The sequence below is a fragment of the Giraffa tippelskirchi genome, chromosome 8 (genome assembly GCF_054371585.1).
Source record: "Giraffa tippelskirchi isolate mGirTip1 chromosome 8, T2T-mGirTip1v1.2.pri, whole genome shotgun sequence".
Classification (NCBI taxonomy): Eukaryota; Metazoa; Chordata; class Mammalia; order Artiodactyla; family Giraffidae; genus Giraffa; species Giraffa tippelskirchi.
In genome coordinates, this window is record NC_137282.1 from 22,749,838 (window position 1) to 22,765,612 (window position 15,775).

Sequence of the window (15,775 nt, forward strand, 5' to 3'; positions counted from 1 at the left end):
GCTGAATCTTTAATTCTACACAAAAAATGGTTAAACAGTATAGACCTGGATTCAAATGCTGGTTCTGCTACTAGCCAGCTTTCTAAGTTTCTTTGATTGTAAAATAGTAGAGATCATTACAATTCCCAACTCATAGAGGTTTTGTGAGAATTAAATTAGTCCAATAAACTACTTAGCATAATGCCTGACACAAGGTAGGCATAAGCCCTCAACAAGGATAAATTATTGATAATAGTTATCATCATTATTAACCCCAGTTTATTAAATTATTCAAAAGGATTCCTATTATGCCATATTGTTACTGCTCTTTCTTCAAGATTATGTCCCCTTTTGCCAAACCAAATTCTTCTATTAAAGATAACATTTGAGCTACATTTTTTAATGTATTTTTGATTGGAGGATAATTGCTTTAAAATGCTGTGTTGGTTTCTGTCATACAACAGGTGAATCCATCATAAGTATTCTTAGGTCCCCTCCCTCTGGGAAAGCCCCTTCCACCCTCCACCCCACCCCACCCCTCTAGGCTGTCACAGAGCACCAGGTTGCACTCCCTGTGTTACACAGCAATTTCCCACTAGCTATCTGTTTTACATATGGCAGCTTATGTGTTTCAATGCTACTCTCTCAATTAGTCCCACCCTCTCCTTCTCCCACTGTGTCCACATGTCTGCATCTCTAGACCTGCCCCGCAAATAGATTCATCAGTACCATTTTTCTAGATTCCATGTATATGTGTTAATATACTTCATTACTGAAATTAGTTTTTTCTTTTTTGCAATTCGTGTGTTTTCCATTTCAGAAGAGTTAGAGACTTCCTGAAGTTAAGAGTTAGTCGCTCAGTCATGTCAGACTCTTTGCAACCCCATGGACTGTAACCCGTCAGTCTCCTCTATCCTTGGGATTTTCCAGGCAAGAATACTGGAGTGGGTAGCCATTCCCTTCTCCAAGAGATCTTCCTGACCCAGGGATTGAACCCAGGTCCCCTGAATTTCAGGCAGATTCTTTACCGTCTGAGCCACCAGGGAAGCCCCAGAGACTTCCTAGACAATACTATTTCAATGTGTATTAAACATTAAATGAAATCTTAAAAATCTTATTGCCATATGGTAAGAGTCAGGAAACCAGCTCCCACATAATGAAAATATAACAGATTGCCTTCCATCCACCAAGCCTACAAAGTATCATCAGTTGGAATAAATCATCTCAGTTATCAACCACAAGAACTGGCTTGACTTTGCAGTTGGTTCCCTGTATGAATCATGCCCTTTGCCACAGCTACTTTTTTGTGATAAAATATTTTAGGAATATTTCTTCCAAAGAAGACATCCATGTCAGTAAGTGAAACTGCACTGTCAGTTCAAAAGAAAGGAAGGAAGAGAGGAGGGAGGGAGGGGTCAGGAAGGAGGGGAGGAAGGAAAGGGGGATCAGAACACTATTCTGATAGTCTTGAGAGCCAGGGGGTTGACCTGCTATCATGGTATTGTACCAAGTCTAGTTTTGTGACATATTTTTAGATTTGCACTTAATGTATTATACCAAGGCTGTTTCTTTATCAGTCAATGTGAGTGTTAATTGCTGTTTCATACTCTTAGCAACATTATTATTCCTGATTGCATGTTCCATTGCCACACTAGTCATTCCTTCTCACTCTGGGACTGCCTTTACCACAGAATTTCCCAGACTTGTCTGTCCTAGGGATTATCAACTAAAAATAGAGGTACCCAGGCCTCTCCTATGGAGAATCTGATTTAGTCTTTCTGAAAAAGGGACCAGAAAAACGTATTTTTAACTGATGAATCCTATGGCAAATTGGGAACACTGCTTTTTACTACTTTATATTTGTAAAGTTACAGTGTTTTGTTTTTCAGTTTTTTTTTTTTGCTGTTGTTTTGTGCTTTTTTTTTTTTTTTGCTTTAAACTCTCGAAGGAAGCAAGGATTGAAAGTAAACACATGAAAAGATTTGATAGGCTTCCATGGTTGAGGGTGAAACATTCCTTTCTTGTACTTAATTGCAGACGTCTGTAACATCCTAAGGAATATATTCTTAACTAATCCGGTCACACAAACAATAGGACGCAGTGAAGAAGTCAAAAACAATTTAAAAATAATCAATTTACCAACTTGTGATCCCTGTCCACAATAAACTGGTATACTAGTGTTTGCAATGGCTTCTAATTGAGAGATACTGCACCAAAAATTGTAAAAATGCCTTGAGTGAAGAGTGGGTAAAAAAGAGACTAATTCCCACTTCACATCGGAACACATAGTGTACTGTTTAAACTATAGAAGAACTTGGCATCTGCATTCATTACATGGACAGAAAGAATAATGTAAGCTTTAGCTTACCATTTAAAACATAATTTCTCCTATTGCTAATTTTAATTCCATGGCCTCGAGGCCCTTTTTAATTGCTAGGAGGAAATGTCTATTGGTTGCTAATTTTGTTGTTTACCAAAATTCTCTTCATAGAGATCTGTATAGTTGAAAGTGGAATATTTGTTGAAAATCAGACAGATGGTGATCTGGAAAAAATGGGAAAATATCCATTTTCCTTGTAGCTTTTAGATTCTAGCTACTTTTTATAGTTATAGAAAATTAAGAGTTTGTGCCCTTTCTGAGTTTTATCAAATTTTTCAAAAGTTAAATAAAGTTCTTTTGAAGATTGAATTCAAAGGAATCTATAAGAACAAAGACAGAACAAAGAAAATAAGATGTAAATGAGGATGATTTCTGTGACCTCCCATATTCTAATTCAAGAATTATTTCACAAGCACTAAGTACTAAGAATCTGATAGGTACTGGATATTTAACTAATAAAAGTTTTTGAACTCTTGTAGTTAATACTGGGAGTAGGGAGCAGAGAGAGACACGTACAGAATCATAGTTAAGTGAAAAACATGCATAGGGAACAAAGGTGAGAAATTGCCTAACCAAGGGGTAAAGCCAGACAGAAAGGAGGGAGGTGAACAAATCTTAACAGAAAAGGAAGTGAGTGAGCCAGAGTAATAAAATGAGCTGAAACTTGCTCTGGGCATTCTTTATTCACGGGACAGGTTTGAGAATATTCCAGTAACTGAAGTGAAGGACCCTATGGAGTAGAAAAGGGATGGATGATTGACAAGATCTCAAAGAGGGAAGGAAGGCATAGGATCTAAAGAGCAGAAAGTCAGATTAGCTAAAATTGAAGATGGAAGTCTCTTCCTTAAAGAACTGACAAAATGGTTGAATGGGATTAACTGAGATTATAGATAATGTATAGTCCAAAGGCAAAAGTTGAGAAAGTTTAGGAATCTAGACTTCTTTTCTAAATGAAATAAGGAAAAAAGATACTAGTAAAGACAACAAAAGTCAGTTTATTGACCTTACTATGCTATCCACTTCATTGAGAGCTTTAAATTTATTTTTACTGGAGTTGATTTACAATGTTGACCAATCTCTGCTGTAAAGCAGAGTGACTCAGTTATGCACATAGATAGATACATTCTTTTTATATTCTTTTACATTATGGTTTATCCCAGGATATTGAATACAGTTCCCTGAGCTATATAGTAGGACATCATTGTCTGTCTATTCTATCTGTAATAGTTTGCATCTACTCTCCCGACCCCTCCCATTAGGAACTACAGGTCTGTTATCTGTGTCTATGAGTTTGTTTCACAGGTATGTTAATTTGTGCCATACTTTAGATTCCATATGTAAGTGATATCATATGGTATTTGTCTTTCTTTGTCTGACTTACATCACTTAGTTTGATAATCTAGGTCCATTCATGTTGCTTCATATGGCTTTCAGTTTAGTTCAGTTCTGTTGCTCAGTCGTGTCTGACTCTTGGAGACCCCCATGAACTGCAGCATTCCAGGCTTCCCTGTCCATCACCAACTCCTTGAGCTTGTTCAAACTCATGTCCATCAAGTCAGTGATTCCATCCAACCATCTCATCTTCTGTCATCCCCTTCTCCTCCTGCCTTCAATCTTTCCCAGCATCAGGGTCTTTTCCAAGGAGTCAGTTCTTTGCATCAAGTGGCCAAAGTATTCAAGCTTCAGCACCTAAAGGAGGTGCTTTAGGACTGAATATTCCAATGAATATTCAGAACTGATTTCCTTTAGGATTGTTTGGTTTGATCTCCTTGCAGTCCAAGGGACTCTCAAGAGTCTTCTCCAACACCACAGTTCAAAAGCATCAATTCTTCTGCACTCAGCTTTCTTTATGGTCCAACACTCACATCCATACATGACTACTGGAAAAACCATAGTTTTGACTAGACAGACCTTTGTTGGCAAAGTATTGTCTCTGCTTTTTAATATGCTGTCTAGGTTGGTCATAGCCTTTCTTCCATGGAGCAAGCATCTTTTAATTTCATGGCTGTAGTTACCATCTGCAGTGATTTTGGAGCCCAAGAAAATAAAGTCTGCTACTGTTTCCATTGTTCCTCCATCTATTTGCCATGAAGTGATGGGACTGGATGTCATGATCTTCATGTTTTGAATGTTGATTTTTCACTCTCTTCTTTCACTTTCATCAAGAGGCTCTTTAGTTCTTCTTGGCTTTCTGCCATAAGAGTGGTGTCATCTGTATATCTGAGGTTATTAATATTTCTCCCTGCAATCTTGATTCCAGCTTGTGCTTTATCCAGTCCAGCATCTCGCATGATATGCTCTGTATATAAGTTATCAGAGTATAAGTAACTTATACTCTGCATATGGCATTCTTTTGTATGGCTGAGTAGTATTCCATTATAAATATGTACCACATCTTTATCCATTCATCTGTCAATGGACATTTTATGTTGTCTCCATGTCTTGGCTGTTGTGAATAGTGCTGCTATGAACACAGAAGTGCATGTATCTTTTTGCATTTTAGTTTTGTCCAAATATATGCCCAGGAATGGAATTACTGGATCATATAGTAATTCTAATTTTAGTTTTTTGAGGAACTTGCACCAACTGACATTCTGACCATCAGTTCAGGAGGGTTGTTTTTTCCTCCACACCTTCTCCAGTATTTGTTACTTGTAGATATCTTAATAATGGCCATTTTAATTGGTGTGAGATAGCATCTCATAGTTTTGGTTTGCCTTGTGCTAATAATTAGTGTACTTCCCTTGTAGCTCAGTTGGTAAAGAACCTGCCTGCAGTGCAAGAGACCCGAGTTTGATTCCTGGGTCAGGATGATCCCCTGGAGAAGGAAATGGCAACCTGCTCCAGTATTCTTGCCTAGAGAATTCCACAGACAAAGGAGACTGACTGGCTGCAGTCCATGTAATCACAGGAGAGTCAGACACAACTTAGCAACTAAACCACCAATGATTAGTGATTTGAACATCTTTTCATGTACCTATTGGCCATTTATATTTATACACCTTTTTTAGAGAAATGTCTATTTAGGTCTTCTGCCCATTTTTTGATTGAGTTTTTTTTTTGTTTTTTTTTTTTTACTATAGAGCTGTATGTGCTGTTTGTATGTTTTGGAAATTAAGACCTTGTCAGTCACATTGGTTGCAAACAGCTTCTCCCATTAGGTAAGTTGTATTTTAATTTTGTTTATTGTTTCCTTTGCTGTGCAAAAACTTGTCAGTTTAATTGGGTCCCATTTGTTTATTTTTGTTTTTAATTGCTATTGCCTTGGGAGACTGGCCTAAGAAAATGTTGGTACAATTTATGTCAGAGAATGTTTCACCTATGATCTCTTCTAGGAGCTTTATGGTGTCTTGACTTTTATTAAGTCTCTAATCCATTTTGACTTTATTTTTGTGCATAGTGTGAGGGTGTGTTGTAACTTCATTGATTTACATACAGCTGTCCAACGTTCCCAGCGCCAGTTGCTAAAGAGAATTTCTCTTTCCCATTTTATATTAAATAAATATAGAGTTTTTAATTTGCTCCCTTAATTAATTCCTCCCAACAGAATTGATACTGTTACTGACTCGATTCTAGTAAATAAGAATTTGAAAATTGAAGGAATTATTTAACTGCCCTGGGTTGCACAAGTCTTGATTGATGAAATTGTCATCCAAGAAAAGAGCATTGGCTCAGAATGAGAGGGACAGTTAGGGAAAGCTGTGAAAGATGTGCATAAACTGTCCTGAGAATGAGAGAAGCAGCTGAAAGAGAAAAGAGAAGAGCTGAGGAACGTTGGGGGTCCAGGAAAGGATGAAATCCTTTGGTCTGCTAAAAATCAAGTTTCTTTACAGTGAAAGAGAAAAGAGTGGATATTGGAGAACATTACTGACAGTTTTGTTTTCTTTTTCTAATGTCTTTACTTGTCAATAAATAGGCAGCAACACCCAATGTTAGGTTCCTTTTTTTTCTGATGCTCTGTGAAATTTGAAATTGTGATATAACAGTGCAAAAACATCAGATTAAGTATTATCAGAATGAACTTGTAGTCCTAACTTTGGATTTGTTTAATATCTCTGGGCTTCAACTCATCTTTAAAATGCAAATCATCTTGAAGTTTACATTCCATCCCTTTAAATTAACTAATCTGATCGTTTAGAAGTGAAATGAATGTGAGTATATGGAGGGACTACATCCTTCTGTATTAGTTGGTCAAAATATGCATATGTATATATATTTTATTTTAGCGAGTTATTTTCTATTTATTATGGCTTTTCCTGACAGCTCAGGTGGTAAAGAATCTGCCTGCAATGCAAGATACCTGGGTTTCATCCTGCGGTCGGGAAGATCTCCTGGAGAAGGGAATGGCAACCCACTCCAGTATTCTTGCCTGGAGAATTCCATGGACAGAGGCTACAGTCCATGGTGTCACAAAGACACAACTAAGTGACTAACACTTTCACTTTTCTATTTACATAATGCTAAATAGGAGATTTGAGAAATCATTGATTGTTAAAACATGTCAAATAGTAATAAAACTAATCTTTTTATTTTATGAGTGTTTGGGGTAACAAGATCTGATTAATCTTCTGTCTTCTTAAATATCTACTTTCCAGTTTAATTCAATAGTCAGATTTAAATCAGGCCTCAAGGCAAAGAGAAGCTCCATGTCTAAAGTTACCAAAGTAATGGGAATAGAGTCCTATTTAGTATCATCTCAACAATGATGAACAGCTTCAGGAAACTTGTAGGGTAAATTTCTGCTTGGCTTAAGTTATTTACTAGAGCATTATAACTCAGGTTCGGTTTGCTTTACCCTGGGAGAACAACTAAACTCCTTAAGCTTATAAATAAAAATAAGTTTAAAATAGAATACATATATTTTTTCAAGTGCACATGGAACATTTGCCAGATAGAGTGTATTCTGAACCATAAATCATAATTCAATAGATTTCAAAGGAGTCCAGACATACCAAATATATTCTCTATAAAAACAGAATTGAGATAGAAATGAATAACAGAAATATATCTGGAAAATCCCCAAATATTTGGAAACTAAATAACATACTTCTAAAGAACATATAATTCAAAAAAGAAATTAAAGTGGAAGTTAGTATTTTGAGCTGAATGAAAATGATAATACAGCATATAAAACGTGTGGTCAGCTGCTAATACAATACTTAGGGAGAAATTTTGGGCCCTGAACACCTACGATAGAAAAAGAAAAATATGACTTAAAATCAAAGCCTTCAGCTTCATACCTTAAAAATCTAAAATGAAAAGAATTAATCCCAAATAAGTAGTGAGGATATTATTAGAGATCAAAGCCAAAAGCAAAGTAATAGAAAAAAGAAAAAAAAATTGAAGAAACCAAAGCCTGGTTCTCTGTGAAGATCAATAAAATTGATAAACTTCTAAAAGACTGATCAGGGAGAGAAAAGATACACATTGCCAATACCAGAAAGAAGACTGGTAACATCATTACAGAAATTACAGGTATTAAAGTGATACCTGGAGAATATTATATACAAATATACAACAATAATTCCAGCAACTAGTAAGAAATAACAACTTACTTGAAAGATAACTGCCAACATTCACTCATGAAGAACTAAATAACCTAATAATTCTATATCTTTTTTAAAAAAATGAATTTGTGATTTTAAACCATCCTACATAAGAAACTCCAGGCTTCAGTGGTTCTACTGGTGAATTTAATGAAACATTTGAAGAAGAGATGACACTAGTTTCACACTAACCAACTTAATGCATCTCAACTTACATTCTCTTACACTCTTACACTCTCTCAGCCTCAAATTCCTTATCAATAGAATGAGTATAATAAAAGCTAGCTTGCATGGGTGTGGTTAAGATAGAAAGATAATATGTAAACATTCTAGCTCAACTCTGGCATGTAATGAATATTCCATAAATGATATTGTTATATAATTTTGGTTGAAACATCAATAGACCACAGATTTGGGTTTATTTTTGTAATCCAATTTTTTTCCATTGATAATTTGTATGTCTGTCTTTATGCCAAGACCATATTCTTGATTATTGTAGCTTTGTAGAAAGTTTTGGAGTCAGGAAGTATGAGTCTGCTGACTTTGTTCTTTTTCAAAACTGCTTTGGCTATTTAGGGTCCTTTGCATTTCCATATTAGTTTTAGGATGAGTCCATCAATTTCTACTTTAATGTTTTTTAAAGAACAGTTCCTTTTTAAAATCCAGCTCTGCCAGCTGCCAATCCTCAGTGAGATAGCTAGACATACTTACTTTTTTTTTTTTTTCCCCCTAATTGGCTCCACTGAGGAATGAAAATAAGACCTCTGGATAACAGACTAGCTTAAGGGAAAGTGACTGATAATCTAGATGTGTATTTTACTCAAATTATGCTCCCTTATTTCAGTATCTTCCTGACTCTAGCAAAAGTCCAAATGTTATGTTTTCCTTGGTTCATTTTTAATTGTAGAATTTGAAAACGAAATTGGAGGCTGTTCTGTTAACATCAGCATAGAGCAAAATGCCAATGAAGTTTTTATTAATCAAGTGCTTTCAAATATGAAAATTCATGTAGTTTATTATACAAGAGATGTATTATTCAAAAAATTTTACTATACCCTTGGCACTTTCCCAGAATTTCCTATTTTGTGAAATTATCCAACCTAAAAAGCTTTAGAGGACTTTGGAGAAATGTATAAAAAGGTCAAGTTAGTATAGATTTTTTTAGTTACCTATTGTTAATGACTTTCATGGTTGAGTTAACTGAGTTTGACTCATCCTCATCTCTCTTACCAGAAATGTCTCATTGATTTTAAGACAGAGAAAGAAAAACAAAATCATATATTAACACATACATGTAGAATCTAGAAAAATGGTACAGATGAACCTACCTGCAAAGCAGAAATACAGACACAGACATAGGGAACAAACATATGGACACCAAGGGGGGAGGTGGGGTGGGATGAATTGGGGACTGGGATTGACATATACACTCTATTATGTATAAAATAGGTAACTAATGAGAACCTACTGTATCGCACAGGGAGCTCTACCCAATGCTCTGTGGTGACAAAGAGGGGATATATGTATACGTATAGCTGATTCACTTTGCTGTACAGCAGCAACTAACACGCCGTTCTAAAGCAGCTCAATGCCAATAAGAAATGTTTCACTGATTTTAGAATTGATACATATTTCCTGTATTCTCTCAACAGGAATGCATTGCCAACCAATATACAGAATCCATGATCTATTCCAACTTTTCAAAGCAAGCGATTAAAATGTTTCTAATGTTCTCACCTGACGTTAATGACTGACAATGTCATTTTGTTTAGTAGCTTCCTTTGTTGAAGACTTGCTTCTCACTTTGATTACTTCATGGCATTATTCATTTACAGTGCATTACACCTGGGCTCTGTGTATTTCTCTTGATAAGTACATTGCTTCTTGGTACTCTGGCAGGTGATCCCCACTTCCCTGCAAATGGTTTGAGTTTCTATTACCATGCAGATTACTTTTCTTAATTAAAGTGGGTAGGTTTATAAATTGGAGCTGAAAGTATTTGGCTCCTCTGTGAAACTCTCTGTTCTGCTGTTCATTATGTCAAGTGTTGGCTCTCACAGTCACATTACCATTAACCAGAGCACAAAAATGCTTCTGATTTAGACAAGCTATATTTAGACAATGAATTCTATGAAATATAAAAGGTCACTCACTGCTTCCCTCATTGTTTGTTGGAGAATAAAAAGGATGAGTAATAGCCCACCAGACAAAATATAAAAATGTGGGTTATCCATTACAAAGAATATATTTCTAAATGAATCTGTGGTTTTAACAGTAATATATAATGTTAGAATGTTCATATCTTTTACATTTAATTTTAGGGAGTGAGATAATTAATCTTATGCTTCTTTTAATCTGGTTATTTGAATTGTTATCAGAACTGGGGGAAAATCTTAATAAAGGCGATTGAACTTTAAAGATATGAAGGTCTTTAAAGATCATCTAGTTCCCAGTATCAACGCTTAGGTTCCCTTTTAGCTGTGACTTGTCATTAATCAATGCTCCCACTTTCCTTGGGAACCTGGACTTCCTTCTGAGCAAAGAATTCTAGGGACCCTCACCAGCAGCTCAAAATTTTCTAGTTCTTATATTTACAATAATCTCAAATTATACACATTATGGTGTTACCTTTATAGTGTGTGATATTGAGAAAAAAGTAGAAAAATACAGAGAAAAAAAGTAGAAAAAGTTTTATTGGGCCTTTTTCAAATCTTTGCTCATTCTCTTAATGGAGGTAAGATATATACATGCATATAATATATTCACATACCAATTTATATGATAATATCTTATTTTAATATAATATTACTTTATAGATGGTGGCTCAGATGGTAAAGAATCTTCCTGCAATGTGGGAAACCTGCATTTGATCCCTGGGTTGGGAAAATCCCCTGGAGAAGGGAATGGCAACCCACTCCAGTATTCTTGCCTGGAGAATTCCATGGACAGAGGAGCCTGGTGGGCTACAGTCCATGGGGTTGCAAAGAGTCTGGCAGAACTTGAGCGACTAAGCACAACAAAAATATATTAATATATAGATATAATATATACAATATAGAGAGAATATTATTACATAAAGAATTATTTTAGCTAATTGAATTGATTATCATCAAGCCACTTCTTATCAAAAGATACCCTCAGTTTCTATAATATTTATGCCTTTTCTCTTTTTTTTTCAGAATTATAAGGAGACATTAAATAAGCCACATATGTGTAGGAACAGTTACTACTCATGGCAGTAAAGCTGAATTTTGAGAGAAGAACAAAGGGTTAAAGTATATTTATATCACTAAAGGTTTATTCAGGGGTTCTTTTAGTAGGTACTCTGAAGAGTATTTAAAGTTAGCGATGCTGAGAGAGAAGGAATGAGACTTTGGGATTAGCAGAGGCAAAGTGTTATATATAGGATGGGTAAACAGCAAGCTCCTACTGTATAGCACAGGGAGAGTGAAAGTGAAAGCGTTAGTCATTCAGTCCTGTCTGACTTTTTGTGGCCCTTGGGACAGTGGCCCACCAGGCTCCTCTGTCCAAGGAATTCTCCAGGCAAGAATACTTGAGTGGGTTGCCTTGTCCTTCTCCAGGGACTGTAAAAAACAGGGAACTATATTCAATAACCTGTGACATGGAACTTCCCTGCAGGTCCAGTGGTTAAGGTTCCATGCTTCTGCTGCAGGGGGCACATATTGGATCCCTGGCCACGGAACTAAGACCCTGCATGTTGCATGATGTGACCATAAATAAATAAATTATAAAACTAATCCTGTAACAAACTATAACGGAAAAGAATATATATGTATATATATATATATACATATATATATATATGGGTTTCCCTGGTAGCTCAGATAGTAAAGAATCTGACTGCAATATGGGAGACCCAGGTTCGATCCCTGGGTCGGGAAGATCCCCTGGAGAAGGGAGTAGCTACCCATTCCAGTATTCTTGCCTGGAGAATTCCATGGACAGAGGAGCCTGGCAGGCTATAGTCCATAACTGACTCACTCTGCTCTCCAGAAGAAATTAATGCAACATTGTAAATCAACTATACTTCAATAAAACTTAAAGAAAAAAAATAAAGTTAGCAATGCTAATAATCCCTCTTGTCACAAAACTAAAGTTTCATGCATCTGAATATGAAGAATTGATTCTATTATAAAAAATAAAAATAGAATCAATCTAAATTATTTTGTTCTCTCTTCTCTATTTGAAAATGTTTATTGAACGATGTCCATGACACTACAAGACTGTCCTAAAACTGAATCAATAAATGAAATCTCTGTATGCAAATAAGACACAAAATAGCATTTGCTTATACAACAAAACACAATTACAACAATGTTGTGTCATCTGTATTTTGGCTCATTCACTTGGCTTCCTACTCACTCTCATACACACATCTACCGACATAAGATTTATCACTCATTTTTTAATTAAACTGTTGAAGCATGATGGAGGAGTCATGATTGTGAGAATAATGATTGCGTTTTATTCTCTTATTTGGCTAATTTTAGGATAGTTTTAAAACTTTTTTGGAGATAGAACCCTAATTAAAACTTACTGAAGACTGTAAAGACATTAATATCTTTTGGTATTAATCCTAGAAGCATATTTTATATAATCAGCATTTTTCATAGTTCATTCTTTCAACTAGTTGATTACTCATAAATTATAGAACCGTGAAGCTACAATAGACTCAGCGGTCTTATAGGTGTAGAAAGTTCTACATCTACCATCAAAGACAAGTGGATGCTTGCTCTATTTTAAAATATTTTTATGCATAGAAATTCTCTAAGTTCGTTGACTAGCCTGTTCAATATGGAATAATAGTGTTGGTATGTGGTTGTAGGCAGTATACCTCTCAATATGTTTAGAAGGAAAAACTGTATGTACTTATGAATAAAAGAATTAGGAGATTCTATACCCCTGGTATACCTAATGATTCAGACAGGTGCCAAGATTTTTATAATACAGTTTACCTTTTCAGCCTGCTTTCCTTTCACCTTCTAATTTTTCTTTAATCACGTGATATCTGTGCTAATCTCATTTTAGGTGAATTCAAATTCAACAAACACTTCCTCTTTGATAGGTATTATGAAAACACTGAGAGAGGGAAAAAAAAAAAGCAAAGCATGTCTCTGTCAATAAGGATTTTTGATTTTGTAAGTAGATAGACATGTTTAAATATCCTTAACATCATGAAGACTGAGATTAATGCTACAGTAAAATTGGATTTTACTTCTAGCTGTACCACTTAACAACATTATGACCTTGAGTAAGGTATTAAACCTTTGAAAGCCTTCATTTCCTCATTTGTCAATGAGATTCATGCAAACCACTTGGTCCAGTGCCTTGTATAGTTCTGAAAAAATAGCTACTTACAGCTACTTGTTATTTAAATGATATCAATCTGTATTTCTATCAAATCAGAAGAGTCCTATAGGAGGCCATGAAACAGCCTTTCCTCTGTATTGAATGAAACTTCTGCATTATATGATAACAAACACAATTTTTATTGCATGTACCTGGAAATATAGAGATACAGAAATAATAGAGAAGATTCACGGGTTTGTCACTCATAATTTTGCTCATGCATTCATATTTCTCTCACCTATTTAATTCTAGCTTGCAACCTGCTATTGCTTCTACTCACAGGAAATTTTCCACAAATGCTACCAGGTATATATATTTTTTAAATTACAGTAAGGTTTTACTATGAGATAGGCCTAGGGGATATAGAAATGAATAAATGAAAATTCCGGTTCTTATAGTCTTGTGGGGAGAGAAAAAAAAAGTAAATCAATATTTATAATAAAATGATGAAAGTGATTACCAAAGCAGGACCTGAATCAAAGGCAATGTGCAAGTCCTTTATTTGGGAAGTAATCATAGGAGATGAGTAAGGGGTAGGTAGTGGAAGGAAATGGGCAAGAGAGAAATTCTTTACAAAGAACGTGTTCTCCAGTTGGCCCCAACTCTTGGAGACTGGCACACCATCCCACTGGACCTTCTGAGGTACTTTATGAATGTGTCTCAAAACTGATGTCCCCCTTGGCAGTTGACTCTTCTTCCTCATTGGTCGGTGGACTGACCAAGGCTAATCTAGGACTTTAATTCAACTTTCAACTTGTGTGTGGTTGAGTGACTAGCTGATTTTGCAGGGAAGCCATGCCACTGGGGCAGGAAATGAGAAATAAGTTCTGTATTCCCACCTCCCTAGCCTGGGATTCCTTCCACGATACCATGCCAAAGTATTTTTGGAATCCCTGCCTTGTTTTCGGTGGAAGATTGTTGTGCCAAAGCTTCACAGAAATCTTGCACCAGGTTTCAGGTCAGCTCCAAGAGGCTTTCCTGACACATTGCATCCCAAGTCATGGGTTTGCGTGCGTGTGTGCTTCAGTCACGTCCGACTCTTTGCAACCCCGTGGATTGCAGCCCACCAGATTCCTCTGTCCACGGGGATTCTCCAAACAAGAATGCTGGAGAGGGTTGCCACGCCCTCCTCCAGGGGATCTTCCAGACCCAGGGATCAAACCTGCATTGGCAGGCAGGTTCTTTATCACTAGTGCCATCTGGGAAGCCCCAAGTCATGGGTAAATGCTCTTAAATCAATAAATACTCCACTATCAAGACATTTTTCCTAATTACCTTGAGCCAACATACACAAGCTTCACTCTGACATGTGTTCCACTTATTCCTGGCTACCTACTAACCCAATTGTGGACACTTTGGGTGTGCCAGCTATTTCCTCCCAAAGCAGGGGCTGTTTCCTATTCTAGTTTTGTTTAGATCTGATCCAGGCTGGAGGCAGTGAGGAAGAAAGCATCATCTGAGAAGCTCTGGCTTCAGGCAGAGTTTTTGCAAAGTCCTAGGTAAGCAGAAGCTGCTTTCCTTTAGCAAGAGAATTGCATCTGCCAACATCAAGTGTTCTTCTAACGGCTTAAGATCCTCAAGCTTGTCCACACAAATGCCCTATTTCAGGGCTTATGTGTAGGTCGTTTACTTGGGAAATGATTTCAGGTAGCAGGGGAGAGAGGCAGTGGGAGTGAAAAGGCAAAGAGTGAAAAACAATACAGAGATGCCTCATCTGAGGAGACTGATGCTCAATCCTCAATCCTTATGACTTTTATGACTCAGAACTATGTGCCAGGAAGATGAAAGAGGGAAACCATTTCTCTGTTGGTTCTCATCTCCCAGTTGTCAAGGGTTACTCCACAGTATTAAGCCCCCTGCATCTGCGGGTATCTCTACCATAGTATCAGGCAGTTGTTGAGGCAGGAAGTGCGAAGTATGTGAGACAGTCTGAGTTGAGGCATTGCCCAATGCACCTGTGTACAGCCTGGAGGAAGCAGTCACTGAATGTGTGGCTGAAGTGGGGGAGAGTGCGAAGAATGGAGTGGCAGGCATAGATGTCTGAGTGTCTTGTAAGAAAGGTGTGGGCTCATATTGACCATTTCCCTCTACATGATACATATTTGGCAGCGTCACTTGTATTATTACTTACTCCTTGTGTAACTTTCATGAGTGCTTCTTTTGTCTTCCAAAATACATGTAAACTCTTTGAGAGCCAAGACTTATCCTACTCATTTTAAATTTTAAGATCACCCATCAATGTGCCATGTTTCCTAGAGCTGCATGCTAAATAATTATTGATTAAATAGTAAATGTATTTCCAACTTCTCAAATATTGTTCTTCCCAGATAATTGACTTTTAAAAGCTGTTTTTTTAAGTATCCTACTTAATAGAGGAGTAAACTAACCCGTAAGCCTAACACTTCAATAAAAATACTTTTTTCTTTGCCTATGTTGACTGCTGTGATCATAACACATACTTAGTTTTATACTCTTGAAAGTAGAAACAATTAAATAGGAG

The 15,775-nt window shown here is 36.4% G+C and overlaps 1 long non-coding RNA gene across 1 annotated transcript in view; it reads left to right on the plus strand.

The window, feature by feature from the left end:
- LOC145518052 (uncharacterized) overlaps window positions 1–9,643 on the plus strand; it is a 179,302-nt gene extending 169,659 nt beyond the window's left edge. The window contains exons 4-5 of the long non-coding RNA XR_014062558.1: window positions 5,443–5,520; window positions 9,558–9,643. This is a non-coding gene — a long non-coding RNA (uncharacterized LOC145518052). The remainder of the gene's footprint in view (window positions 1–5,442; window positions 5,521–9,557) is intronic.
- Window positions 9,644–15,775: the final 6,132 nt, after the last annotated feature.